Source organism: Seriola aureovittata, chromosome 20, assembly GCF_021018895.1.
Source record: "Seriola aureovittata isolate HTS-2021-v1 ecotype China chromosome 20, ASM2101889v1, whole genome shotgun sequence".
In the NCBI taxonomy this organism is placed as follows: Eukaryota; Metazoa; Chordata; class Actinopteri; order Carangiformes; family Carangidae; genus Seriola; species Seriola aureovittata.
The window spans coordinates 19563830-19591269 of record NC_079383.1 but is presented as its reverse complement, the minus strand read 5'-3'; the positions used below and the strand labels follow the sequence as shown (position 1 = coordinate 19591269).

General features: G+C 38.7%; 1 long non-coding RNA gene across 2 annotated transcripts in view; it reads left to right on the top strand.

Moving 5' to 3' along the window:
- LOC130160979 (uncharacterized) overlaps positions 1-24184 on the top strand; it is a 31637-nt gene extending 7453 nt beyond the window's left edge. For both annotated transcript variants that reach the window (XR_008826082.1, XR_008826081.1), the window contains one exon: positions 23575-24184. This is a non-coding gene — a long non-coding RNA (uncharacterized LOC130160979). The remainder of the gene's footprint in view (positions 1-23574) is intronic.
- Positions 24185-27440: the final 3256 nt, after the last annotated feature.

Genomic DNA, 27440 nt, shown 5'->3' with positions numbered 1-27440 from the left:
TTTTATGGATCAACACTTCAAATAAAACGCACGAAAAACTGTAAAATATGGGACCTTTTTAAAGCTAAGGAAGCTGTGGAATTGAAAGTGCGGCCAAAAAAATATGTCCGGTTCTGATGATAAAGGTGTGAGAGAGGTGGTTCCATATTCGTAGCCACACACCCGCCTGTTCTCATCTGTATTCCTGCTTTTATCACCTGGCTTTATGGGATTTTTTTTCCACTCTTTGAAATGGCTGCTTTCATAAGTTTCTGCATGTTGAGAGGACATCTTTATTTTTTAATCTTTTTACAGCCTTTTCTCCCTTGCATCGATTTCTCACTGTTTCTATCACTCTCTCTTTGCATAGTTTGTCCATTTCTCGCTCTCTGTTTGTGGTCTATAAACCGTCGATGGCTAGGGAGAAATAAGCAGGGAGCAGCATGATGTGAAAGCGTTTGATTAAGTACATTGAATGAAAGTCTGTCAGATCTGAAGGTAAAGCTTTGTCTCACCTGGGTATCATGAGTCCCTGAGCGAGAAAGCAGGTGAAGGCCAGAGGACTGAGAGGACATCTGATGTCTGTGAGGTCAGCTAGAGATAAAAGCAGAATTCAATTTCAAATGCCAGATGTGCCCGTATGCCCAATCCCTGCTCAATGAAACCATGGCTACGTGATCAGCAGTGAAAACACGACAGTACAATAGTGAGGATAGGAGTTGTATTATCTGTATCTGAAATTCAGGAAACATATTTTATTAACTCTTTCCTCTAAGCCCTCTGCCAATATGTAAAGCTTTGCTCAGATTTCACTGCCATCCTTTTGCAATATGTTATTTTGCTGAGTGTCTGCTGTGTTGAAGCTTCACACGGTGAATGTTTGGAAAGAGGAAAAAAAGACATGCCTCGCCACCACGCTGATACTCATACACACACATTTTCTCGGTTCATGTTTTCCTTGTGAACCCACCTTCACGGTTGACTTGGCCGGTCACTGACAACAACATTCCCAGTGGCCACTGGCGTCTTTAATTGCAAGAGGGAAGCATTTTGCCCATGAATAAAGACCTGAAAATCCAACCAAGATGAGACCGGTGTAGCCCTCTTGTCGGGGAAGGTCTACTTTGAGCTATGTCTTTGACTGGTGGTTGAACCAGTGCTGCTTAATGCCATGCAAATGAGAAAAAAAAGGTTTCTAATCAAGCATTGGGGAAAAACGCTGTCAGGTTGAATTGTCAGAAGATTGATGACGGCGTATATGACTGCAGTCAGCCATTAACATCCATTTTCACCCAGACACGAGGCTATAGCAGTTCAATTTCATACTAAAGCAGCACAGAACTAAATAACTCTTAATAGTTATGACTGTTAAGCCTTTCTTGACTATACTTGTTTAAAATCATGGCAAATTTTTAATGGGCTTTAAGATCTACCCAAGGCTATATTACAGTAATTCACAGAGGAGAACTCCATGTTCTAACAAGCAGAAATAAATGCTGGCTGAGTCTGTGTTAAAATGGGTTTGATCTTGCATCCACAATATCACAATATCAATATCTCTTTTAAAAGAAAGCCAACATAAGCAGATCAATCTATAGGAGCTGCAGCCCATCTATTATTCATGGCCTTTCCATAGGTCTCAGACCAAAGGCCAAACCATACATATTTTAGCATCCTCTTCCTGATATGTCAGACTCCACATGCCTCATCATGGACCCCCCCCCCCCCCCCCCGCCCCATGAATGTTATGTTATTTTGCACAATAAGAAAACATTTACTGTACTGTATTTGCTGGAAGTCACAGCATTTTCATAAGAAATCTTTCAATTTTTACAGTTGTCCTTCACGGTGAAACTGCTTCCTGAAATCTATAAATCTGCCTTCTGGTAAAGTAAGTTTAACGGCCAGTGTTGTAGGTTGTAATGTCACTGACCCTGAGATTTCAGACCATCCCTGGTGCATAAGTCACCAGAGAATACAGTATATAGACCCAGATTGTCTGCTCAGAATTCTTTCCTGATTGGGAAGAGTTTACAGCAAATTGTTCTGGAAACAAAAGTTTAACAGCCTTGAACCTTGAGGGTATTTCTCCCACTTCTTTGTGCTAAATTTTTATTTCTTCAAAATACAGATGTTTTTCTCTGTCTTGTTTTTACTCCAGTTTCACAATGATGATTGCTATTTAAGTTTGAGGAAAGTGTATCCTCTCCAGAAAATAAGGCAGGTCACTGTGGACGGTACAGTCATTGTATAGTGTGCAGAGGTTTCAGCTGACAACACAAAAGATTTAAACCCTAACCCAAACCACACTGAAGTACACAGATCGTTATAGTCTTGATAGTCGGAAAGAAATAGTCCTACAGCAGACAACACATTATGAATATAGTTATGTCGGCAATCTTTCAAATCCCAAGACAACAGCAATTGTTCCATATGGTTGTCACAACAGTCCAAATATGAGGGAAATGGTGGATGTGGACAACACAGTAGACTCAGAGAATTGAAGGTGTCGAGAGCTTTGTAAGACAAAGGTAAATTTCAACTGAGCTGCATGATTATAAAACAAATCTGAAGGCAGACAGTACTATTTGTCTGTGCGCTCACAGTTTAAGGCTAGCTTTTTATAATTTCTCTCAGACACAGTTACGTCGACTTTTTTACTCTCAACTTTAAAAATCGAAAGGTGTTTTCAGAGAAAAACAAAGAGCAACTTTTATAGGTGACGTGACTCCATGCAGAGTTAATGGAAAGACACGAATGGCTGCAAATACAAATGAAGTCACCTGAGGCAGCGCGGCTAAACAATGTGTGGAGTTCAGTGAAAACTTTGCCCTTTTCCTCCATTTATTAATGAATCTACCTCAATAATCTACTTCATTAGTTTAGAGAGGCTGGAGGGAAAAGACAAAAAGAGGCAGTTTCTTGTGCGTGCTGGGATTAGTCTGAGGCTGAGCTAAACTGAAGACACACTGATACAATATATGGTTGGTGCATCTTTTCTGGCTACCTAAGAGATGACGTCTGTGCTCCCAGTGTATTGCCGTTTAGGCTGAATAAACAGAGAAAAAACTGTGACTTAATCTCAGAGAGAGGCTGGTGGTGACTTGATCAGATGGCAAACAGTATCATACTAACACTTTATGATTTTGTCATTTTGTATCTTTTTCATATTCAGCACTTTTTAAGTGTGTCCAGAGTAAACCCAAGACAAGACAGGACAGGACAAAGCAAAAACAACAGACAAGAGACAAAACACAAGACAAAAAGCAGGAGACAAAAGACAACCTGCAAGACATGAGACAAGAGACAAAAACTTTATTGTTTGTACAAAAAAGAACAGACTACAGACAAAAACAAGGCAAAAGTCAAGAAATAAGACAACAGAAAAAAGAAAAGAGATAGGGCAAGAGACAAAAGACAAGGCAGCAGACAAGACAAAACCAAGCAAAAGACAAGACGAGAGCCAACAGACAAAAAACAAGAAGCTAGAGAAAAACTTACAAAGATAACAGCAAACAAGCCAAGACACAATGGACAAAAGACAAGAGAACAGAAAAGAGATAAAGATAAAAAAACAGAGACAAGACACAACAAACAACAACAACAAAAAAAACTGACACAAGCTGGGACAAAGTTTAGCTCTGTATGAGGCTTTATGTATATTTAATAAAACACCTGCCGTCTATATATCTATTTGTATATGTTTCTACATTGCTGACTTTGCTGACAGACAGTGTCACTGTTGTTTAATAATTACTAAATGACTATAATATGAATGTGATGAACATAATAAACTACCAGCATGATGGGTGACTCCTGGGTTCACCGCTCTCCATTTCACATAATTAGCAAACATAAGAATTAATAGAGCCTCAACAGAGTCAGATTTATTGATCAACACAAAAGCAATGACTGACTTTGAAGACATTTGACTGTAATTTCATCATTTTGGTTGCAGGATTTTTGTTTCTCAAAAACTCTAATGGGTATTTTTGGTAGTTCAATCAAATATTCACAGCAGTATGAAAATATTTTTGCCTTTGTCTACACTGACAATAATTTCCAAATTTCAAGGCCTTTGAATGAATAAGAACAAAGTGAGGCTTTAAGGGAACACACTGATCACACTGTCTGAAGCTGATCAATTATATTCTCCCCCGAAGGTGTTTGAAATTTCTCCACAAAGCTTGTCGGAACAGAAGCTGCAGACAAACAGAGGGAATCGCTATCATTATTCTGGTTTTATGTCTGGTCAATTATTCAACTTATTTCAGGCAAAATCCCCCCCCTGCTGCAGTTAGTTTAAGGAACTTCTCATATGTGTTTTTAAAAGTTGGAGTTTGTCTGCATTAGATCAGATTCACCAGAAGAAAATATCTAAAGCAATTGATTTATTCAATGATTTGCCACAGACATTCATAATCCCCAGAGGAAGAATCTTTTTGAGGATCCCGACTTTTCCTTGAATACCACCATGAGGATGACACTTGTAGTTTTGATCAAAATTCTTTAATAATGTTTGGATAATCCATCAAATAGTTTGTCCTCATCCTAAAGATGGCATCAGTTTGAGACAGTTAAATGAAATATTGAATGGGACTTGTTTGATTAGTTAATTATGATAAGTTAATAATGGAAGCCTTGTCAGTTGATATATTTCCAAAAGCAAATTGCCAAAAGAGGGAGTTGCATTCTAAACTGCTACAGGACTCCATGTGGTGTTTCATGTGTAAATATGGAGGACTATACAATTATGAAACTGTACAAGTGAATGTCAGAATGGCGCGGCTATCTGATTCTATAATACGCTCTTGTTTTCCAACCTATTTTGCTAATTTTATTTCTCGTGCATAATCCATTTCTAAAGTGGGCTAACTGAATTTTCATGAGATTATAGCTTCCTTCCCAAGTGTGCTTAATTCCTTGATACTCCATTCTCTGTATACTGTTTGCAAATGTGCCTTGTGCCATCACTCATTTCTTATTAATGCCTATTAAGATGGTAATCACAGGCCTCATTATCTGTGGGGGGAAAAAAGCACTGGGCTCCAAAGTCGCTCAGCAGAGGCTTGTGGTAAACAACACATCTCAGTTTGAACCAATATTTGACCAATCAAAGCAGTTTCACCTAAAGTGAATGCTAAATGGGTCGAAAATGTTAGAAATAAATTAGCATAATAGCTGGCTGTTTGAATGGCAGTTATAGTGTTTAATGTGTAATTCATTAGGAAAGTTTCTGGTCGATGAAGAGCTGAAAGCCCAGCAGCTAATGTCGCTGGAGGACCAAAAAAAAACAGCTATACTGTTTTTATATGATTATTTATTTAATTTGATACTGTTAGTGGCAAAAATAATGAGGACGATACTGAACTTTTTTAGGCTGCTTTTTGTGGCATTTTTTTTTTTTTTTTTGAATTAATGAAGCTAATTGGTGAAGTCTGTTGAAATTGCTGCTATTGCAATCACTGTGATCTGTTCTGATGATGATAATTGTAGGAAGCAGATGGGTTGTTTGAGACATATTGTGTACACTGTTAGTGTAGTTTGGTACATGACACTTCAATGTTATCAGAAGCTTGGGGGGAAAAAACTCAAATTATGACAGTTTGTATTTTTTATGAGAAGTTTTCTTGGGTGGAAAAGTGCGATCATTTTCTGACTGAAATATTTCCTACTTTATCACACATGCACTTCACTTTCCTGCCATGTTTGGGATTGGAGCTGAGCTGGTTTGCACTCGAGAATATGCACTTGAATTACTTCTGTTCAATTATGAAACAAACTATTCATGAACTATTTTTCAAACCAGCATACACACACTTGCACCTGCCTGCATCTGGCAATGGTTCAGCACAGTGGAAGGCTGATTAATAGATGAATAAACCACACTCTGAGATCACAGTGCCTTCAAATCTCAGCGATGCCACCAACATTTCAATTTTCAAAATGTGGAATTCCATTGTGGCTGTAACAGCAATGCAGTGGTTGGGAGTCTAAAATACTTTTCCTTGAGCCTATTTAACATTTTTACAAAAATAAAACGCAAGGATTCATGATAAAACTGTGTTATATGATGTTATTTTGGCTACACTGATTTCAGATATTCATGGGAAAGAGTATATTTAGTAGCAAAATTCATATTTATTTTTTTTATTTTATTTATTTATTTATTATTAGATGCACAGGTAACTGTCCAACAAGTAAAACAATAAAGCAGTCGTTTATCTGTCTTCAAATTGTGTGCTGATTTGTGCCCCCATAGTTAGGATGGTACTGTTAAGTCTGTGCCTTCCAAAACCATTACAAATGACAATTAGAGACAATATTGATATGAAAGTTTTTGATCAGCTTCCTCTATGGTCACGGTATGGTTAAATTTTACACATCAAACAACCTCACCATCCCATGGCACTGAGATGATTAAAAACATCTATAAACAGCTGAAAAGGCAGTCATATTAAGGTTTGCAGTTAGGACTTAAAAACACATAAGAGAATGTAATCATCCAGCTAATTTTGTTTTTAAAGGCAGTTTCCAGAACCACAAAACCTTCAGCTGAAACTATAGTGAGGTACAGTGAAAAGCACAACGCTTTGTAGTAAGAGGCATTATAAATAGCCTTGGAGTTTCCCTATAACAGGTTTATGAAGAAGGATGTGCCAATGAAGCCATCACTATTATCATAAAGAAGTCTGGCCTGCCCTCTTATATAAAAGCAGATGAAATGGATCCAGCAGTCATGGCTCCTTTTCAGAGAGGAGAAAATGAAACACATCAAATTGAACTCTGAAACTTTGGTCTGCTCCCCTGCTGAACTCCCCTCCCACATTATTTTTTTTCCACACATGATCAGTTTACAATAATGTGAGTAATGTAATTGCTGCTCTCCTAGCTAAAGTTTCCACCGCAGCGTTCAATTCTCCACTGCAGCAGCAAGACAGGAAGCGACATTTGCATTTCCTGTGCTATGGATTAGTGAAGGACTGGGGCCTGGTGGTATAAAAGCTGAGCTTTTTCCAATACATCAAGCTGAAGCCATTTAATTACTGAGACCACAATTATCTTCGGCTTTTATGGGTTTCCTCTTTTTGTTTGAAATGACGTATGCTGCCTCGGGCTCAGAGCTGAGGGTACAGCAGCGGCATTAACAGCAGGTTCGTTACAGCTGCAGTTCATCTGGAGATTTCTGTGTTCTGATGCAAACACATACATCCAGATTAACATGTGGCATACTTACATCAAGAACAAGTATTGCCTCACACCTTTGTGACTTGTATGCTTGTAGGCCTTGAACTTTGACCTTCATGGAGTGAACAGGCTTGCTGTCTGAAATAGTCAAGTTCCTTGAACACCAGCCACAGCTGTCTGAGCTCAAGTAAACAATTTTCTTTATAGTCACTAATACATGTACATGTAAGCGCTCTCAGTGATTTGTAATGTAGACAGATAAAAGCTCTATTTTGGGTTTAAATTGGTGTTATTTGTTGTTTTATAACAATACATTCTATGTATGCAACTCTCTCTGTCATGCCATAAATACTTCACAATGTCAACTTACCATTTTCCTTAATAATGACTAGATCACAGTCAATGTGATTTCCAGGTGGCCACTTATTCTGCAGGGAAGGAGTAAGACAATATAGTCACTTACATGCTATTTACTTAGTGAATAACTTCATTTTATGGGTTGCCGACTTCAGTACAACACCAATATATGCATCCTTTACCATCACTAACCCAGGAGATTTCACAGTGGAGGTGAGGAAATATTCAATTTATCTGAGTTGAATAAACCTCAGCAGAGAGCTGTAAACTCCAGCTATCTTAAATTAGATTGAAAAAGGCATCTGCTTCGCTGGAACCACTAAACTGGATGATGCCACCAGCTGTCACACATCTGTTTGAGGTTTTACAATCTATTGTGCAACATTATGGGAAAAAAATGTCTACACAGCCCCAGGCAATGGATGAAATACTAATCTGAGGAATGTGGAGTGTAACCAAAACAAGCCTTCAGTGACGATGACTATGCCTCACATTTTCATACTGCATCTCATATATCTCAGAGGAAAGAGCTTATTGATAACGGACTAAGATACGTTAATGTGTTGTAAACTGAATTCCAGCAGTGAGAGCTGTGAATTGACTTAATCTATCTAGAAAATACTGTTTACTACTTTACTGATGGTGATGATTTACAATGTACAAGCTACATATCGGTGTCTGAAATTTAAATCAAGGTCTATCGTGTGTTTGGATAAATATAAACTAAACCAGAAGCTGCACAGACATTTTCTCTTAAATGTAAATTCAGCTCTTTTCAAGCTGCGCTGAAGATGCCACAAACTGCTGCTCTATGAAGTATGAGCCCAGTATCTGCTAATTCACTGCACACCATGCTGAGACTGTTCTTACCATCAGATTATTGCTCTGTGATAATGTTTCCAAAGCTTTTGTGATTTCTTTGTTTCCTCTATAGATATAGAAGACTTTGCTATTGAGAGGACTAAACAAATTTGATCAGCAATGTAGCCTCTGCTTCCTGCAATTCTGACTATTATTTCTACCTCTAACAGCTATGATGGAGACTGAAACTACCCAAGGCAATATACTGCTATTGTAGGTCGAAACACACTCAAGAAAGACATTTTGACTTATAGAAAAAACACGGGTCTAACCTTGGACCAATTATGAGACAATGGCCCCCTGGGCACATACATGTCATAGGCCTCCCAAACCTACATATAGGAGCAAGACACTCAAACTGAAAGCAGGAGCATTGTTTGTAGTCATTTTGTGTCTCTTTGTGGTGATTTTGAGTCTCTTTGTGGTTGTTTTGAATCTTTTTGTGGTCAATTTGAGATTTTTTGTCTCATGAAAAAAATACTTTGTGGCCGTTTTGCATCTCTTTGTGGTGATTTGACATTTTTTTTCTGTATTTGTTTCTTCTTTTGTGTCTCGCTGTAGTTATTTTGCATCTTTCTGTAGTCCTTTGATTCACTTGCCAACAAGAAATGCTAACAGTTGCTCCAAGTTTATAAGAGGCTCTGGCCCAAGGGCCCCCTAAACCTTTAGGGCCCCTGGGTCTGTGCCCATTAGGCCCGTGCAGTAATCCTTCCAGGGGTGTAACTAATAACATTATTGTTAACTCTGTTCCATTACTGTGTCCCAGTCAACCACATCAGTTCACCAACATGCACACCTTTTCACAGCAGTGATTTTGACTTAGCCCATAGCAGGAAATGCACAGGTGTATCCAGTAACAGTAACAACGGGCCCATTTAATTTAAGTATCCCAGCATGGTATGCCATTGAGTTAGCATGTTTTATATTACCAGAGCCCTGCAACTGGAACACGTAATGAAATGCAGGTCTCATTAATGTTGCAGCAAAGAAGCCTCATTATATTAGATTACTTTAATTTGGCTGACACTTAAGTCGAATTTCAGGATTTAAATTATCAGAAAAAAACCTCTACTTGTGGCAGAGCTCTAGAAGCACGAGATGATGTAGTTACTCATGATGGATAAACTGTGAGTTTCTGAACGTAGAGGTAAATGGTTGAGGCCTAACTTACCAAAAATGCTTCAGGGTAAACAGCAGAAAAGTTGTTTGTAAAGAAGTGTAATCAAATGTAAACTGGGAGCCTTCAGGTCCTCCTTCTTGGGTGAGCAAAACAAAATAGTTATCACATTCTATTATGTTTGCACATGGTTAAGGTTCACTCCAAAGGCAGTACATAAATGGAGAGGTGCAGAATCATTTACTACAAAGATAAGACCTTGGGATACTCTGCTGGTTTGTCTGACTTACTGATCCACCATCGCTGCATATAATGGCCGACCTGCTTTACCACCTGGGCTACAGTGACTCACCAAACTGAATAATCTTCAAATACGACACTGGAAGCACCGAGGTTGAAGTTCCAAGGATTTGTACATGGCAATAATAATAATACTATGTAAGGTAAAAGCGGATACAGGTTAACGCTTTACCTCAAATGCAAATGGCCTGTGCGCTGTTTCCACATCATCATTTTGTGCCCGTGAAAGTTCCTTCTATTTTTTATTTTTTTATTTTTATTTTTATTTTTTTGCCAGCTGCTCCACAAAACTCCCTCCCCATTGGCCCCAGTACTTTTCGTTTTAATTGGAATACTGTTAAGGTTAGCCCACTTAAAGCCAATGGCTGTAAAACTAATCCAAAGGTTATAAGACCGTATGGGTTGCAGTATTGTTCACCATTGAAGTAATTGTCCACCCTTGGTAAAGTGTCTGGAAATTAACTTTGCTTTACTGTTATGGCTGCCAAAAGTGCAAAAATATAAACAGACTATCTTAGAGTTTGCATAGAATCATAGTACTATGTGGTCTGCTTATCTGTTATCAATAATAATGCTGTAACATGTCTGCAAGAAGCGTTAGGGGAAGAGTCAGTCAGTCAGTGGTTCATACACCCACACAAATGCAGAGAAAGCTTGTGCAAAATATTGTATTTCCCAGCTTTGATGTGCATTGAAACATGAGTATACACCAAATCCATAATTATTTGATAAATAATGCTTCTTGGAGATTGGAGGGCTTTTACGTCTTGAGTGCTCTTCACAGGTAATTTAGGAAAGAGGTGGTTCAATGCGTAATGCATGGGGGGGGGGGGGGGGGGGGGGGGGGGGGTATGACCAGCACATAGGCTACACCTCAGGGGACCTGGCGACTCACTTGCCATCTCTTCAATGTAGGTCACACTTTATATTCTTTGGGATTGTTGGCTCCATTATGATGTTTAGCTGAAGGGTTAGGAAACGGGAACACGGCCACAAAAGCCCCAAAGAAAATGTTATGTACTTGGAACACCAAAGCTGCTTTTATAAGAGGGCAGACAACGTAAGAATGAAGGTATAAACCAGGGCATCCTGGTTTATACCGAGAGGACACAGTGTACTTCTTACTGTACACTTTCTGAAACGTAACTATTGCATGGTGTTGCAATCATAAATCTGTTCTTTGGGTTTTCAATGCCTCATTGTCAGCCTTGAATGACTTTTTCAGATATTTTCAAATTGATCCTCATTTCCTAACTTATTTCACTGTTGAGTTTTATCGGGCTCCAGGCAGCTAGGCAGCACTGCTCCTCAATTTTGGATATTTGTGCATATCCAGTCTAGTGTATGGTTGAGAATCCGGTGTCAAAGTCTCGACACAGGCACAGAAGTGCGATCAACAAAAGACACAAGATATCTATGTTTTTTTTTAAAGCTTGACCATGATCGTATCATAACCTTAAACATGTAATTATTAGTCTATTCAATTCAATTCAATTCTATTTTATATGTATCCAGCCCAATCATAACAAACGTTATCTCAAGGCATTTTACAATGTAAGGTCAAGACTTTATATTATGAAGAAAAACCCAACAGTTCCCACAATGAGCAGCAACCTCCAATATAGGTATTCTCACCATGACGACGAAGACACCCTGAGCTTCACAAGGTGTTTAACCCAAACTGCATTTCCCTACACATAACCAAGTCTTTTCTGTGCCTAAACAACCTCAATCACAGGATTGTCCCAACATGAAATGTATTCATCTTTCAGCTTTGAGAGGAACAGATATATTATGCTGTCCTGCAGATGTCCTGCTGTAAGATCAGAGAACGCCTCTATGTGTCATTCTAGACAGCGTGGACAAATTGACATATTTTGTCGTAATTTGGAGGATGTTTTCAGGTTAAGGTGAGGAGAAAATCAGGGCCTGACAATCATTTGGAAACTGGAGACAAACAGCAGTCTCTTGTTGACCCATCCATCAAACTCCCTGCAGAGTTTTGTGGCTCTATAAGAATGTCAGACTATTCTGCCACAGCTGGTCACAGCCATTAGACGTGAATAATATTTTTTTCAATCAAGGTTACATTTGAATTCAGAAATACGTGATTTTAGATGTGGGAGTTCCAATGTGCAAATATATAAAGAGGCTCTTGAGCTCAAACAAAGGAATTCAGTTTCCCTGTTTCCTCTTATATGATAAAAAGGCTGCAGAAGAAAGGCAGCAAAGTAAACAAAAAAATGTTTGAACAACGCCAACAAACAAGTCAGAGGGCTCTAATAACTTTTTTTGTAACTATTTCTCAGAAGTTATGATTGAACTCTACATATTTATTCGAAGATACATACAATGGCCATGTGCATTTATGTTGAAAAGACATATTTTGATCAGTTGGCCTGGGTGTGGGATGGGTAAGGCTCAACAGCATATTAAGTGCGAAAATAAACAAAATTAGCAGTCGTGGTGTCTGAAACTAGGAAATCACCCAGAATTAAAGTAGCTGGATATATCCTTTAGATATTTAGCCTCAAACATTTACTTTAGCCAGCCTCTACCAAATGAGTGTGGTTTTTGGCTCAATGGGAGCGCTTCTAATGAATACCTAAATGAGTCATGTCTCTGCAGATTGGCTTCACAACGAGTTTCCTGGCTTCACCGGCTCACTTGAGAGACTAGAAAGATCATAGAAAACGACCGTGATGCGTTGCTTAAAAATGAAAGACCATGCACTCAGAGTAGTTAGCCTTTGACCATTTAGTACACCATTTGGCTAATTCAGCATTAGGGTAAGCATTCCCAATGCTCACAATTGAGTTGCTAATTATAGAAATCACTTTCAAGCCATTTTTTGTTCACTTTGGTTCCAAATCTGTTCTGTTTTATATACAAACCTCTGCAACTTCCAGACCTTCTTTTTCACTTTTGTTTACCAAGCAAACTTGGGGCTGACTGCTCTTAATATAGCTTCAATCCCACACCATAAAAATAAGAAAAAATTACTCATATCCAACTCTGGCAGATCCCTAACATTGTCTGCAGTCTGGGAAGAATAAAGTGTGTGAAATAAATCAAAGTTGTTTTGCATGGATAAAAATATACTGTTATCTGACTTCTCAGTTGCAGTCTTTGACCTGTGGGATATTTACACTTCAAACGTGTCTACCTTCCAACAGACGTTATTCCTGGCGGGGGTGGGGTCCTCTGAGCACAGGTTAGACCTCTTGAAGAAAATACGGCAGAACTATTTGGATCATCCATCCTCTCTCTGGATGACTGTGCTGCCAAATAGCCAATCCAAGGTGGGGAAAAAAAGCATGCAGAGTGCACAAGGTGCTTGGAAAGGATAATTAGAGCAGCTGACAGACCTTTCAGTTCATCAAACCCAACATTTTAAAGATTATGTCCATTATCTAACCTGTGTTATGAGTAGTATTTGTGTAGGGATCTTGCTTAGGTAGCATATCACCACACAACAACTAAAATGTTATTTCAGTTTTCTTGAGTAACACACAGATGAGAGTATTAGCAGTCGTCAGCCCGTCTCAGATGCCATTATGGCTCTCAGAGGAGCCATTACAGGAAAGAGAGAAACAGCAGCGAGAAGGAAGATTGCCATTATTCACCTTGAGCAGCAGCAAGTGAGGAACATCAATTACACTGACAGAGGTTCAGTCGTCTCAATGTAATTCAAATGGCAGGCTAACAGGGGCGAATTGTTAGCCTATTTTGAGGCTATTAATGGTAATGAGCTTCATCTTACAAGTGGCTAAATATAAAGAAGCATGTTTCAATCTATTCTCCGAGCTCCTTGTTTTCCCATGTGCGCCGGCTCCGTGTGGAAAGCCATTTGCTCTTAAGGTTTTTTGTGCATTATTCATTCATAAAGCAGTTTTCATGTTTCACTGGGGACACTCAGCCCAGAAATATCAAGTGTGAGAGAGCTTATGACGAGAACTTTGGCAGTTTAAAATCCCAAACCGGCTGCTTAAATTCATTAAGGAGTACTCTGACTGCCCTTAAATGCATTGTTAAACTCATTCGTTCAGTGGATATGGTTATGCAAAAAGTTTTTGTGGTTAATTCTTCGTTGTTGGTGTCAAAATAAAAGTCAAGGGGGTTGCATCATCCTCTGGGGACCATGAATGTTTTAACCAAATCAAAAACCATGTCAAGATGCAGTGTTTCACATAATCAGACTGACAGACACTGTTATCCCTGGAGCCAACACTACTGTGGCTTAAAAAAAAAAACATTTAATGTAATGTATCACACATTAACAGAACCCACAGCATTGAGGTGAATCTCTAAAAACCTTTCTTTTATCAATCTGGATTGTTTTTCATAACAATCTCTTTTAATTACAGCTACAGTATATTTTTTGATCAAATCAGAAATAATGATAATAATGAAAATGCAACAAAAACTTAAAATATTCATGCAAATGCCATATATTATTAGGTACATGAGCTCTCTGCTGCACATTACCATTATTCTTGACATGTAGTATGAAGGCATTTTAATACTACAATAGACCTCTTTACTGATTAAATAATGATTAACACTGGATTATAGATCAATTATGATCCTGCACTTGGTTCAAGAACAATAAATTTACAATTTCAACAGAGTTGCAATTGACCATTTGCCTCCTATAGTTACAGTTCCTGTAACTTCCCATTCTTGCACAGCACATGTGCAGTTTACGATGATAATGACAGCAGACAAAAGCAGCTTCCCTCCAACCTTTGTACTACTCTGACAACAGACCCATGTGGACAATGAGGTTCAGGAAAGCAAGAAAATCTGTATGTTTCTCAGTTCCTTCATATTTGTGCCGCTGTACCATCAAGGTGCCTGTGAGATAAAACCCTCATAACCCTGAGGTACTTGATTGAAGCTTATTGGTCAAAAGCTGACGCCTTAGGGTTTCTGAGCTTAATGAGGATGCATAGGAACTGGCTTCAGAGGTGAAACAATGTAATCTCACAGGAGTTTGGCTTCTCAGCAGGAACTCGAATCATGAAGTGATATACTTCCCATGTCAAGCTGATTTTAGGCTAATGTGGCTTCTTGGTGCTTAGTTTTAGAGATCCTTAAGCGTTCATGTTCTTTGTTTCTCTAACACCTGAGGGACTACTTCTAATACTTTTACTCTAATGGATATAGCCACAAAAAAAAGTTCCACAGTGGTAACAGTCAATAGGTATATCCCTGTTTTGAGCATTGTAGCCTCATCAACAACACACCTCAAGACAAATTGAGCACTGAGGAGCTGTGTTTTTGTTTCAAAACCTGCACTCTCTGTGCTCTGGTTGTAAGTACAAAGGTTGGCTTTGGATAGATTTTTGTCAGGAATGCTCCTTTGGGGATAGAGGTAAAAGCTTTCATCCATTCACTAGGGAGGCACCTGGGGAGTATCATGAGAGGTGAAAGCCCTCAGGGGAAATAAGAAACAGGGAAAAGGGGAATCTTAAAATTGTTGCCAGAACTGTGCAATGAGGTGCCATCCAAATTCAGGAGGTTACAGATGGTATTCAAGTCAAAGGATGGTGTTGCTTCCTCTGTCAGCTGCACTGTATGTCTTTGTGTGCGTTCACGACTATGTTTGGGGCATCTAAATGTATACGCGTGGGAGGCGAATCCCCTTTGATACTGAATGGATTAGAAGGCAGGAGCGTTGAATGCCACTCCAGTGTCTTCAGCGAGAGAAGAAGATCCTTGACATTATCGCATCACTCACATTAAATTCATCAGCATCAGAACAAAATGTCAGATTGGGGAAAAGCAACAATCCCTGTAAAACGTGTAACCTTTTCGTGGTGCATGATCAGTGTTTCTTTCTGAGCCCCCCCCGCTGAGCCTTTTCTCCGCAGTCTCTCGGTCACAGAGGCCCTGTCTTGCAAATTTTCCTGACATTTATGAAACGCGATTAGGTGGGATTTTTTGCCATCCGTGCCAAACATACCTCTAAATCACATTACGCACGACGCAGTAAACAAGCTTCCACGTTAGACCTGAAGATCAGCGTTGAAAAAGAACACGGATGCGTTTTGATGTCCACGTTTTTTTTTGTTGTTTTTTTTTCTCCACAGGGAGAGTGACAATAAAGCATGTAGAGCTCGAGCCCCTGTTTTTTTTTATGTTACTGTGGCCCACAGTAAACAAATGTGATCTCTCTGTGCTTGACACCTTCTGAGAGTCAAAGAGACACATATCAAAGACCCACAAGAAGTGGGGTGCACCACGGCTTTAAAAAAAGACTTGAAAAGAATTCATCGGCATAAAGTTCAAAGGCACTGTTGTAAATGTTCTTCTTTTCTTTCTTTTTTTTTTCCTGAAAACTGCTCTTCTGTGGGAAACCAACTTTACCCTGTTATAGTTGGGATTTCTATATTTAGACCGCTCCTGCCATTAGTAATCAAGGGGTGTGTAGATTGTGGCTTTTTTCTGCCAATTTAAAACAAATCAAAAGAAATGAGACCGAGTAGTCGAATAAGAACAATCCATTTAGAGCAAGGCGAGGGCAGCTCAATCTCTACACAAATAGGATCATTAATGACAGATAAATAGATGAATAATTCATGAGAAAAAACATAATTAATGACGATCATGACAGATTTCACTTTTTGTTGTGCACATGAAACTAGTAGAGCATCACAGTGTAGAGACAAAAGCTTAATTGGCATTCAGATGTGTATCGGCATTGTTTCCTCCATGATCCATGGTATTGATAGAGATCCCACATAAGCCTCTGATGCACAGATCAATGATCTCCCACATGGACTAATTAATGGTGGCTTTTTGTTCACATGTACATCGTATAGACACCACATTAATCCTATGGCATGATGGAATAATGGGACAAAAGTAAAGTTTTGGTTTTATCCTTGCAGCCCCCAGTGTACAGTACGATATGCATATTGTACTTGTATATGTTCTTATACTGAAGTCAGCACGCTAGCCAGCTAGCTCATCTGGTCACTTTCAGATAGGAACTCACTGTAGCATCGAAGATATAGCGCTGCTCAGAGGGCATATTATAACCTCTTCTCTTGTAAACGCAACAATGGCCAAAGTTCTTGTCAAGCAACAATCACCACCTCCTGCTCCATTATCATTTATTTGGAGTTGTATTTCTGGCCACCAGGCAAATTTTATATTCGTAATATTCACTCACTTTTAGCTCCGTTTTTAGTCTCCACCAACTGCCGGGGGAAATATCTGGTTCTTTAGCTGCTAAATGTTCCACTGTGTTCACCAGCTGGTCTAACTGTGTTTGTCTGAGCAGTAGGTGTTTAGAGCTTTTTCACAACAGTTGCCTGATGGTGACAAAACAAACCTATGAGAGTGACAGTTCAGATTTCAAGCAGACAACTTGTTTGTTTTTTATTTCACTAAGTTGTATTTTTGTTGCAGAAACTGAATCTGAATATTGATCATATATATGGCATTTTTTTAGGTCAGTGACAAACAACTAAACTACACACCACTATCATTTATTTTTTAATGAAATCTTTTTGTATTATCTACAGAGCTCCTCAGGTGTGCATCAGTAAGACCAGCAAGTTTTCACAGGATCTAATTTTTATAACAGAATTTGGTTTGCTTCAAAAGACATTTGGCATCAATAACTGGTAACATATAAACTTAATATGTTGGAGGGAGGGTTGCAAAAACTTTTAAGTCCTTTAACTGTAAACGCAAATTATAAGCATTATAATGCATCCTGTATGTAGGCATGTACATGCTTATTTGGTCAATAAAGACCATTTTGATTTTGACAGACCAAAGCCTGCACATAAAATGACTGAATCAATGTTTATTATTCAAATGCTTCCAAATCCTCATGCCTAAAGTGATTACAAAACATTAAGTAATGAGCCATTATTTTTACACTTAACACATATTTTAAACCATGAACAGTCAGACCTGGGGACATGCTATGTCTATCAGTCGACCCAGCAGGTGACGGCATGGCTATGAATGCTGCTTGTTTTGCTTTTAGAACGTTACAGTGATAGCATCCGAGAAGTGTTAGTGTTGTGTATCCTATGTATAAAATATGCTTGATATATATATATTTTCATCCGCAACAGAGAGAACCCACACAGCCACATGAATATATTCCATTTGATATTCTCTGGGCTGCTTGATCTTGATCCTCTGCCTGTTTTCCTGTGCTATGAATATATTACAAGGACACAAAAGAAAAATAATTTTATTTTGGGGGAAAACACTGGGCGGGATGGTAAGGGAGGGTGGATAAGAATGGCTGAGGAAGGCCATGGTATTATCAAACAGTGCTTTTTATAAGTAGTTTTTAGGGTGTGGGGAGTGGGGGGTGGGAAGGGTGAAAGTAGGACACAGTTTTATCATTTTGTTCCAAAGCTGGCAGCTGTGACAGTGGTTATGAGTAGTTATCAATCCACTAGCAACTCAATATATTGTACATAACATTCTGGCACATTTTCAGTGCTGTTCGTTTACCGCCAATTCCCGCAGGAAGAAGGTATCATCTTTGATTACATGTCCACGTGGAGATATATATGAGGTGTTTGTGTAAACATTTCATTTAAGCACCCACATGTCAATTCAGAAACATTTTGCACGCAGAAATATCTTATGTAAAATAGAGTTTTCCACATTCCTGCCCACAGCTGTACGCTAATCCTATCAAAGTGAGTGTGACAGAGGATGTTTTCATGGTGATTGAGTCAATATGAACACAGCAGCTCTGAGCCTAAACTTGTCAGGCAAAGAACAACATATCACTGTTAGAAAAAGTACAATTTAATCCAATATTGTGTTTTAAAATTATATTTCTCTTTAAAACATGAAAAAATGACAATATGTCAAATGTAAAATAAAGGTTTTTGGAAGATTTTACTACTTTTCTTTGTAAGTCCTTGCTTTTTCATTTAGTTGAGAAATCATTCAAAACAAAAAAATCAAATTGCCAAGAAACAGAAATAAAAATATAAAATACAATGAAATTAATTTAGGTTGTTCATATGACCTAAATAATCAAAGACCAAGCAGAAAACACTCCTGCAACGAATCTACATAGTTCAGTTTTTGTTGTAACTGTTGAGGTGTTAAATCAACTTTATGATAACATTTTATAATACTAAGAAGTGTTTCCAATATTTTATCCACTTTCCTTAGTTTAAGGTAACTGCAAAATACTCCTACATGGCAATTTCAGGGTACAGCCTTTAGATCTGATTATCTGTGCTTTCTGCACATGTAAACTCATGAAGAGATAATGAGATGCTGCTTCCTAATCTGGTTTCTCAAATAACCTGCTTTGTGTGGATGAATGTAAACATCATAAACCAAAAGTTCGTCCTCACATATCAAATGAGAAACCCTGGTTGAAATAAATGACTTCCTCTAGTAATAAGCAGGCTGCTGTGACATTGAAATGTCTTTTTCCTTTGAGACACCATCTGTGTGCATTCATAGTCACACCGTGTTATGAGTACATTTCAGTTTCCACAGAAAATATTGCACAAACTATTCATAGCATCATCATTTATCTTCCCTCAATTAGAAGCAACCCCGATGAGGTTATAGTCAAAGACGGAACAGGAACACTCTGAAATTACATGAAAATAGTTTGTTTCCCTAATGCAACAGAGAGACTTAGTCACAGGAAAATCAAAGCTCCTGTAAACACAAAAATAAGACCACAACCTCTTGCATGGTCACATCAACAGAGCCACCGTAAAATGAATTTTCTAAAGTGTATCAGAAAACAAATAACTCATGTGTCCCACTGGCAGATCCTTGTCACCAATGAATGATGATGAATACATCAAATCAAAATTTGTACACTCGCTTCAACATAAGCAAGCGTACATGAGGAGGTATAATAATAAGGCAGAACATGATGTCTGTTTTCTATATTCTATCCTCTTAGAGTGCTTACACATCATGTTTACACCATGGTTGTTTGTCACAGGTGAGAAATACTGAGCTGCATAGGACTCACCATTAGATCAGGAGGTGACAGACAACAGAGAAAAGAATTACACCTTAGAACACATTATTTTAAAATGGGTTTTGGCCGACTGACATCCAAACATCCTACTATGTTCTTGCTCTGCCAGCTACAACCCACATGCCTCTTTCTATCACTTTGGCTTCTATGACTCACGAGCTAACGGTCAAGTTCGGGGTTGATATGAATATGCGAACAGATTTTTTGAAGTTGAGACTTTAAGATACATTCTTGACAATAGAAACAGCAGCTTACAAAGTAAACTACATGTTCTCAACTGTCTACAAGGTCAAATAGTAGCTGATCTGCAGATTTTGATCGTATGGCACAGTCGTCTTGGGCAGATGGAGTTTTTGACAGACAAGATCAGAGGAAAATGGCAGTGCCCATGAAAGGGAGTACATGTTGTAATTGTAACGTTTAAATCCACTTGATTGCATGTTACGGTACACATAAGGGGTTTACGGATCAAACACTTCTAGGGGCTCCCTGAGACGAACTGCCCACTTAGGATCTCCTTCGAGAACTACATACCTTCAAGGGCTTTTTTCTGTTTGTATTTCACCAGTGGGAACTCTGGTTGGTGGTTGATATAGCAACATTACTTAAGTGCGACATGGTTGGGGGTTGTTCATCTAACTCCTTCGATCTATGGTAAAACAATTCAAAAGTTCCTCCAGTTTGAAAAAGCCTAGAATTACACTTCCCAGTCAGTAGCAAGAGTTTGTGTATTTGGTGGGATTATAAGATTTACCAGTGCTGCAAAACCCTGTTCATTATTTTACAGAAGTGTTCTGATGCAGAGACTAAAGAGCTAAATGAGGTGAATTGCCAAGTGGGTCATGAGGAGTTCCCATATGAGTGGATGGAAAAGCAATAAAGCAGCTACCACACTCTCAAGCATAATCTGCTGAGAGAATGAAGTCTGGGATTGATGGTATCACTTGGCATAATTTCACTTCACTGCAGTGATAGACATAAGCTGAAGAAAATAATTCTCATCCTCTTGAAAAATGTGTTACGTCTCTCACCGTAGCACTGACTAGATGTATTTCGAGTTGTTCAACAGGAAACAAATCTTTTTGGGATAACACCTTCTCAGCATTATGGAGACAAATGTGTCTGATTGCCCGTATTTGATGTTTCATTTCCTGTTTTTCTGCACAGTTTTTGAGTGCATCTCTGGGCTATCTCCTCTGCACCCTCTTTATATTAGCATATGAGCCCAGAGATGCATATTCAGGTTCATCATTGTGATTTGCCAATAAAGTGGTCACCGTGGTAACGACTCTGCGGCAGTCGGTGGCTATTCATTTCCCTGGCAATGCCGTTTAATTTAACCCCCCCCCCCGTTTAGTAGAGAGCTACTCAAGTGCAATCCATCACTGTTAAAATACAGATGACACCGTGACGTGATTTCTCATCAATATCATACATGAGAACTGCTGAGCCATTAAAACGCCATATCAGAGATGCCACAGCTGAAGGGGGTGGGGGGATGGAGAAGGGCGAGGCATGGAGAAAGAGCACTGCCTTTATCTTAAAAAAGACTCTTTCAGGCGCTGATAAAAAGGCTGTTTTGATTTCAGAACGAGGTGCAATCAAATCCTTCAGCGCTCTTCTGCCAAAAAAAAAAAATCTCAGTAGTTAAATTTACTTTTTCCAACTCTTGTAAGTTCAATGTAGAACAAATCCTGTCAGTCTGTGTGGTTAGAAATGTATCATATTTTTGTCTTGTGTAAACTTTTGCCACAGGAAAGTCATCTGGGCTTACTTACTGTCTGAGTTATGTCTAAAGTGAAGCAATTTTTTTTTTTCATCTGTCAAGTAATGTGACATAAGTAAGACACACTTTTATCTCCTCTTACACTCTCAGCTCTCTTTATATCTGTCATCAAACGTCCCTCTGTCACATCTCTGTGAATGCAAACTGCAGGAAAAAAAAGCTTTTACCACTGCCACAGGAATTACTTCCCAATGTTAACACTGAAGGAAGTTCAGTTAAGTCCTGCATTACAATATACTGTTAGTAGAGTAACTGATGTGCTTAAGAGGTTGTTAAGGGGGTTTTGGAGAGTTTTTTCAATCCAAATCGAGAGTCTAATGGCCCAGTCACCATTTTCAAAATGGCGAAATTTGTTTGCTGAGCTTAGCTGCAATGGCGTACAATCCTATGAACAAAACACAAGGGGGGACAAATGGTGCAGTATCGACTCAAATAGTTACTGTGACTGACTACTGCTACCATGTTCTCAGCTTACTAATGTATTCATCCATTAGCTTGCCAGCTACATTAGTTCACCAAGTAGTGAGTCCAATAATCAAGCATCCACTCAGACGTTTTGGGCTCTATGAATGACTTTAAATGAATGACTTAATAAACTTTTGTTGGCACAGAATACGCTATGTAGTTTAGAAAGAAGCTAATGAGCTTTTCTTTGTCACTAATTAAGTGACTCAGCTTTAGATAGAAAAACTTTTTCTCTGGTGTTAACCTCCGTTGAAAGTAATACCTGGTGGTGAAATTTGCCTACACATGGACAGCTTGTTTATTGGGACAAAGAGAAATTTACTAGAAATGCGGCTTGTTTTGCCAGTTGTTGTCAATTTTTTGCTCCCTCTCTTTTTCTTTGCTATAATCATATACCGTTCACTACCTTTGTTTCTCCCATAGAGAGGTGTTCAATTGAAAACCTGGAAGCCAAAAGCTCCCTCTCCCTTTCAAAGACCTCCCACCTACAATACAACACATGCACATACTGTACCTCCACAGCTCATAATCAGCCAATCCGGTTACCCCCTCAGCATAAGAGATCAGGACTTCCTCCGCACTGACACGACTGTCAGATGATGAAATACGTTTTGTTAAATGTTTGGCGTTTGCTCCGAGCAGATCCATCATCAAATGTCAGCACATGAAGACAAATGGTGGGCACATGTAAAAACGTGTCAGAAGTTGTGGGATTGTTGGTTCCACTTCATTTGCTTTATGTGAATCTGTTTTTCAAGGTGGGGGTGTACAAATAAAAATAAAATAAAACCGTAAAATCAACACCTCTTTAAATTGGCAGTAGTGGAAGCTAGATTTAATGAAGATACTTCCATTTTTATGCTACTTCTCATCCACAACATTTCAGAGGGGAAGTTTGTACTTTTTACTCCACTTAATTTATTTAAAAGCCATACTTATAATTTCTTTGTAGAATAGGCTTTTACATACACAATACTGCAAATTAAAATACCCAAGTGAATATAAAGTATTTACAGTTAGCTCCATCTCAATCAACAACTGTAGAATTCTACTTCCTCATTAATGCATCAGTAACAATTATCAATAATCAGTAACATATTATCCAAACCAATAATATAATCGGGAAAGAACATAAAAATTACACATTTATCTTAATGTGCAAAATAGACTCTAGTGTTTTATTTGCGAACTACTTTGGAATCAGCGAGCAGATAAGCATGATAGTGAAAACGATGATGTTTATGGCGATGGTGATGTTCATGATTATGATAGATTTGATATTGAATGAAATCTGAGATCTACTCTATGTTATGGTTGTACTTTGCTGTTAAAGATTTTATTGAAACGCAGTGTTTGTCTAGTCTTGACAGCAAGTTGCGTCGCCATATGGCACAAACAACAAACAACTCAACAACACATTGACTTTGCGAAGCCATTAATGATCTCTGTCATGGCTCTGTAAGATTCTCATTTGTTCTTGTATTTCCTTTCTTTTCTTTCCTTTCGTTCTGCCAGCTGGCAAAGTCACTGATGAAGCAGAGAGGGAGAAGGCCTGACAGCTCAGCTGGTTTCAGTGTCATAGTGAAAGTGCAAGGCAAACTGCAGAAAGACGTCTCATCAGTGCCGCCTCTGCCTCTGCTGGGGCACCAAGCCGTCACGAAGACATCTCTGTTTCTCTTTGTCTTGACACATTGTTGTGAATAACTCAAAAACACATGATAGAGATGTCGTACGTGCACCACAGGGCTCCCCTCGCTACAGAGCAGGTGATGTGAATTACTGTTTTGTTTTTTTTTTGTTTTTTTTCTTGATATCTTGTGCTTTGCTCGGAGATATGAAGGTTTTGTTTGTACTTTGACTTCCACTTAAAAAAGTGAAATCATCAAACAGCTGTTGAAAAGTTCTAAAAGTGTTTCAGGGCAAATACTCACACCACATACCTGTGAAATAAATGAATACACATCACAAATGATCATAAATTGCCTAATTACACATCACACTATTCTAATCTACGATTGCCAAACACATTCCACTGTTAATGTGACGACTTGTTCCTCCACACGCTACATTTCTACTGATGTATCAAGTGACCTGACAAACTGAGGCTTTCATTAATGCAACTGTGTCACACACACCCCCTGTTGTCTGTGCACAGAAGTGAGGAAATAAATGTGACCTCAAAAAACTTATACAATTTTTATGCAAATGATACACAGGGAATTGGATTAGCTCTCAGTGAGATATAGGCATGTCTGCGTACATGCTTCTAAACACATACTCTGCCCTCATATCCACACAGTATGTAACAGCATCCACAGGCAAGCGATGACACAGATTTATCAAGTCTCACATCACAGTTTAATTAACATAATCGTGTTTAAAACAGATAGAAATGCGAACTACTACAGTTGAAAGCTTTACTGTAAATTTAAAACCTTAACTGTGAGCTAATAGGCAGCAAAGTGAAATCTTTAGCACTTCCTCCCACCGAATTAGAAATCATTTGATCTCCTTGTCTGGGGCTGTTATTCATTTTCCCTCTCTCTTAAGTCAATCAATACAGTGTATTTCAAAGCTCCCATCCCCGTCTTGATGTAATTATAAACTTCCTGTGAGCAGGAACAAGGAATGAAGGCCTGCTTTTAAAATCAGCCACAACAGCAGAAAAGAGAAAAATGCAGAAATGTCCCTCGAGAAAAAAAAATCTATTATTACGGTATGTTTGACCGTTTAAAGTGTGTCCATGTAGGACTCTTTAAGTACACGATTAAGAAAATAGGTTTTCGGGATGTTTAAATTTCTAAGACATTGCATGCTTTAGATATAATATGCAAATCCAGAGTCAGATAAAGATTGCAGCCCATCCATCCTCATGTCATACCACTCTGTCAACCACTCAAGCATGAAGGTGGTTATCACCAATAATGTGCCTAGGTGTGTTGACAATTCACAAGATGTTCCATCAAAGGAATTGAAAAGGCTGACTGATCTGAAGTAATAACCAGCCTTCTGCAGGCCGGCAGCAGATTGATGGTGCTGATATCAGTGTGTCATGGAGTGGAAAAGCAAATTATGACTTTCAGCATATTGGGGGGTGGGAGGGATTGGTGAATCTGCACCTGGATGTTGGAGCGCGGCATGATAATGACAGGACCACAGTCATGAAATGAGATAGAGCTGTGTCCCGTTAACAAGTTCATCTGCGCACGTTGACAGCTTCGCTTTCATGCTTTATGAAAACAGGCCTCCCATTACACTGCTGCATGTGCCACAATAAGGCTTTCTCCTCATTTTCAGTCCTGTTGTGTTAACGTGTGTTGGATTCGTGATAGAAGAACTTAGATGTGATTGTGTCGGCACTTATCTGTGGGCTGCAGTAGTTTCGGTAATAGAGGAACAGCTCAGACAGTAAAATGGAATCTGCTGTTTATCTGAACTACAGGGCCCCTGAATTATTTCCTTTGCTGCCAGAGAACAATCCTTGACTTTGATCCATTCTGCTATAGAACAAAACAAAAAGGTATTTTGATAGATGTCTGACAAAAATCAATTTGATAAATGCACAACTTCTATGATTTCCTCAGTGGCCAGGTAAAAAGTCCATAAATAATACTGAGTGTCATTTTATGGTGTGCAAAAGAGAATTTAGTCATTTAGATCCTTGTTATTTAGTCATCTACTTATATATTTTAATCAATCAATTGAAATAATTATCATTTATGAAATGGCTTTTGGTCACATAGCAAACATGCACCTTCCACTATTGTCATGTTAAGTGCCAAAGCAGTACATGTACTATAGATTATATGGAGTGCATTGCATAAGTTGGTAGTAAACCATTAAGGAAACGCAGCTCTCACATGGTGAAGTTCTGTGTAGAGCAGGTGCAACAAAAGTCAAAATCGAAATTATTCCCTTGATCTGAAACAATCATTTATTCAGAGCCGTTAATGGGACTAAAGTGAATCAGACGCATGAGCAAAAACCATCAGCGGGTATTTGCACTGCACACATGATGACTAGTAATAACCATGTTAGGTGCTTTATTTTGGACTCAGTTTTTTGCTGTTCCCTCATCGGAAAACAGCAGTCAACTGGCTTCTCCACCTGCAAGAGAATGGGGTCGTCTCCTCTCTTATACCCGAGCCACGATCAAAATAAGATCACACGGCTCATTTCCATATGTTATGGTGGAGGGGCCTCGGGCTTCAAATCACTCACTTCTCCACCAGTCGTCCACACAGACACAGCCTCGAATCCTCATTTATGACAATTTGATACTGACACAGATTACATTTCCTGCAACTATGGAAATATATTTAGCTGCGACGGAGGACTTCTTGGTTAGACATTATTGCAATTCCCAGGAATGAATGTTGTACTTTACAATAACATATTTCACTGACGCGGGACGAGACTGAATTTCCTCTCTCACCTTAAGAATGTAGGATAAACTGAACACTAAGCAGCCATTACAATTTTAATTAGTGCTGTTCTTGTTTACAAGATGTATGCATATCATTATACACTGTAGGTGTTTTGAAGCACTGCTCACAACACTGCATGGAATTATTTTGTTACACACTTGATGCAATATCTGCATCGACAAAATGACTGATTATATAAAATCTAAATACAACAAAAGACAAACTTGGTGAGGATATTCCTAAAACTTAATTTGTCAGAGAGGTTAAACTTAAACTTTTGAAAAATCTAGTCATTAAATGACAATTTTGAAGTCAGTACTTTAATATTATCTTCAGTCAAGGTGCATTTGAAAACGAATCAAGATAACTCACCTTACTCACCTTATTTTGTTGAGGATGAGCCACCGAGGTCAGTGATTTCAGATGCTATAATTACATTGTTGCACACAAATAGAAAACGCAAAGCAAAAACACTTTATTTAAGATCAAAAAACAGATTCATACAGACATGAAGCAGGGTACAAATCGTGCTGTCCGTAGACTGGTTCAGAATTAATTGGCATCTGATGTGTTTGCGGAGCAGCCAGAGGTGCGTTAGCAGGCGGGGCGGCAGGCAGCAGATGTGGACGGGGGATTCGCCCAGCAGCTGCTCTAATCCCTAAATCTACGGGACGACCTTTTCCTCCTCCGGACTCATTTCAAAGTCAAAATCAACAAACTCATAACTTTAAACCTTCACTCATGTATTTCAGTTCATCTTTCATTAATTCTCCTAATATATAAACTTTTAGCTCGCTTCATTATAGAGGGAATCTGTGCTGTAGCTATTTGGTGCTAAGGTGCTTTTTTTGGTCCGGAGAAGTCCTGGAAATGCTTTTATTACATGTATATTGGCTTAATCTGTTGCATTACATCTATCACTCACTGCAGAGAGCAAAACAAAAATGTATTTAC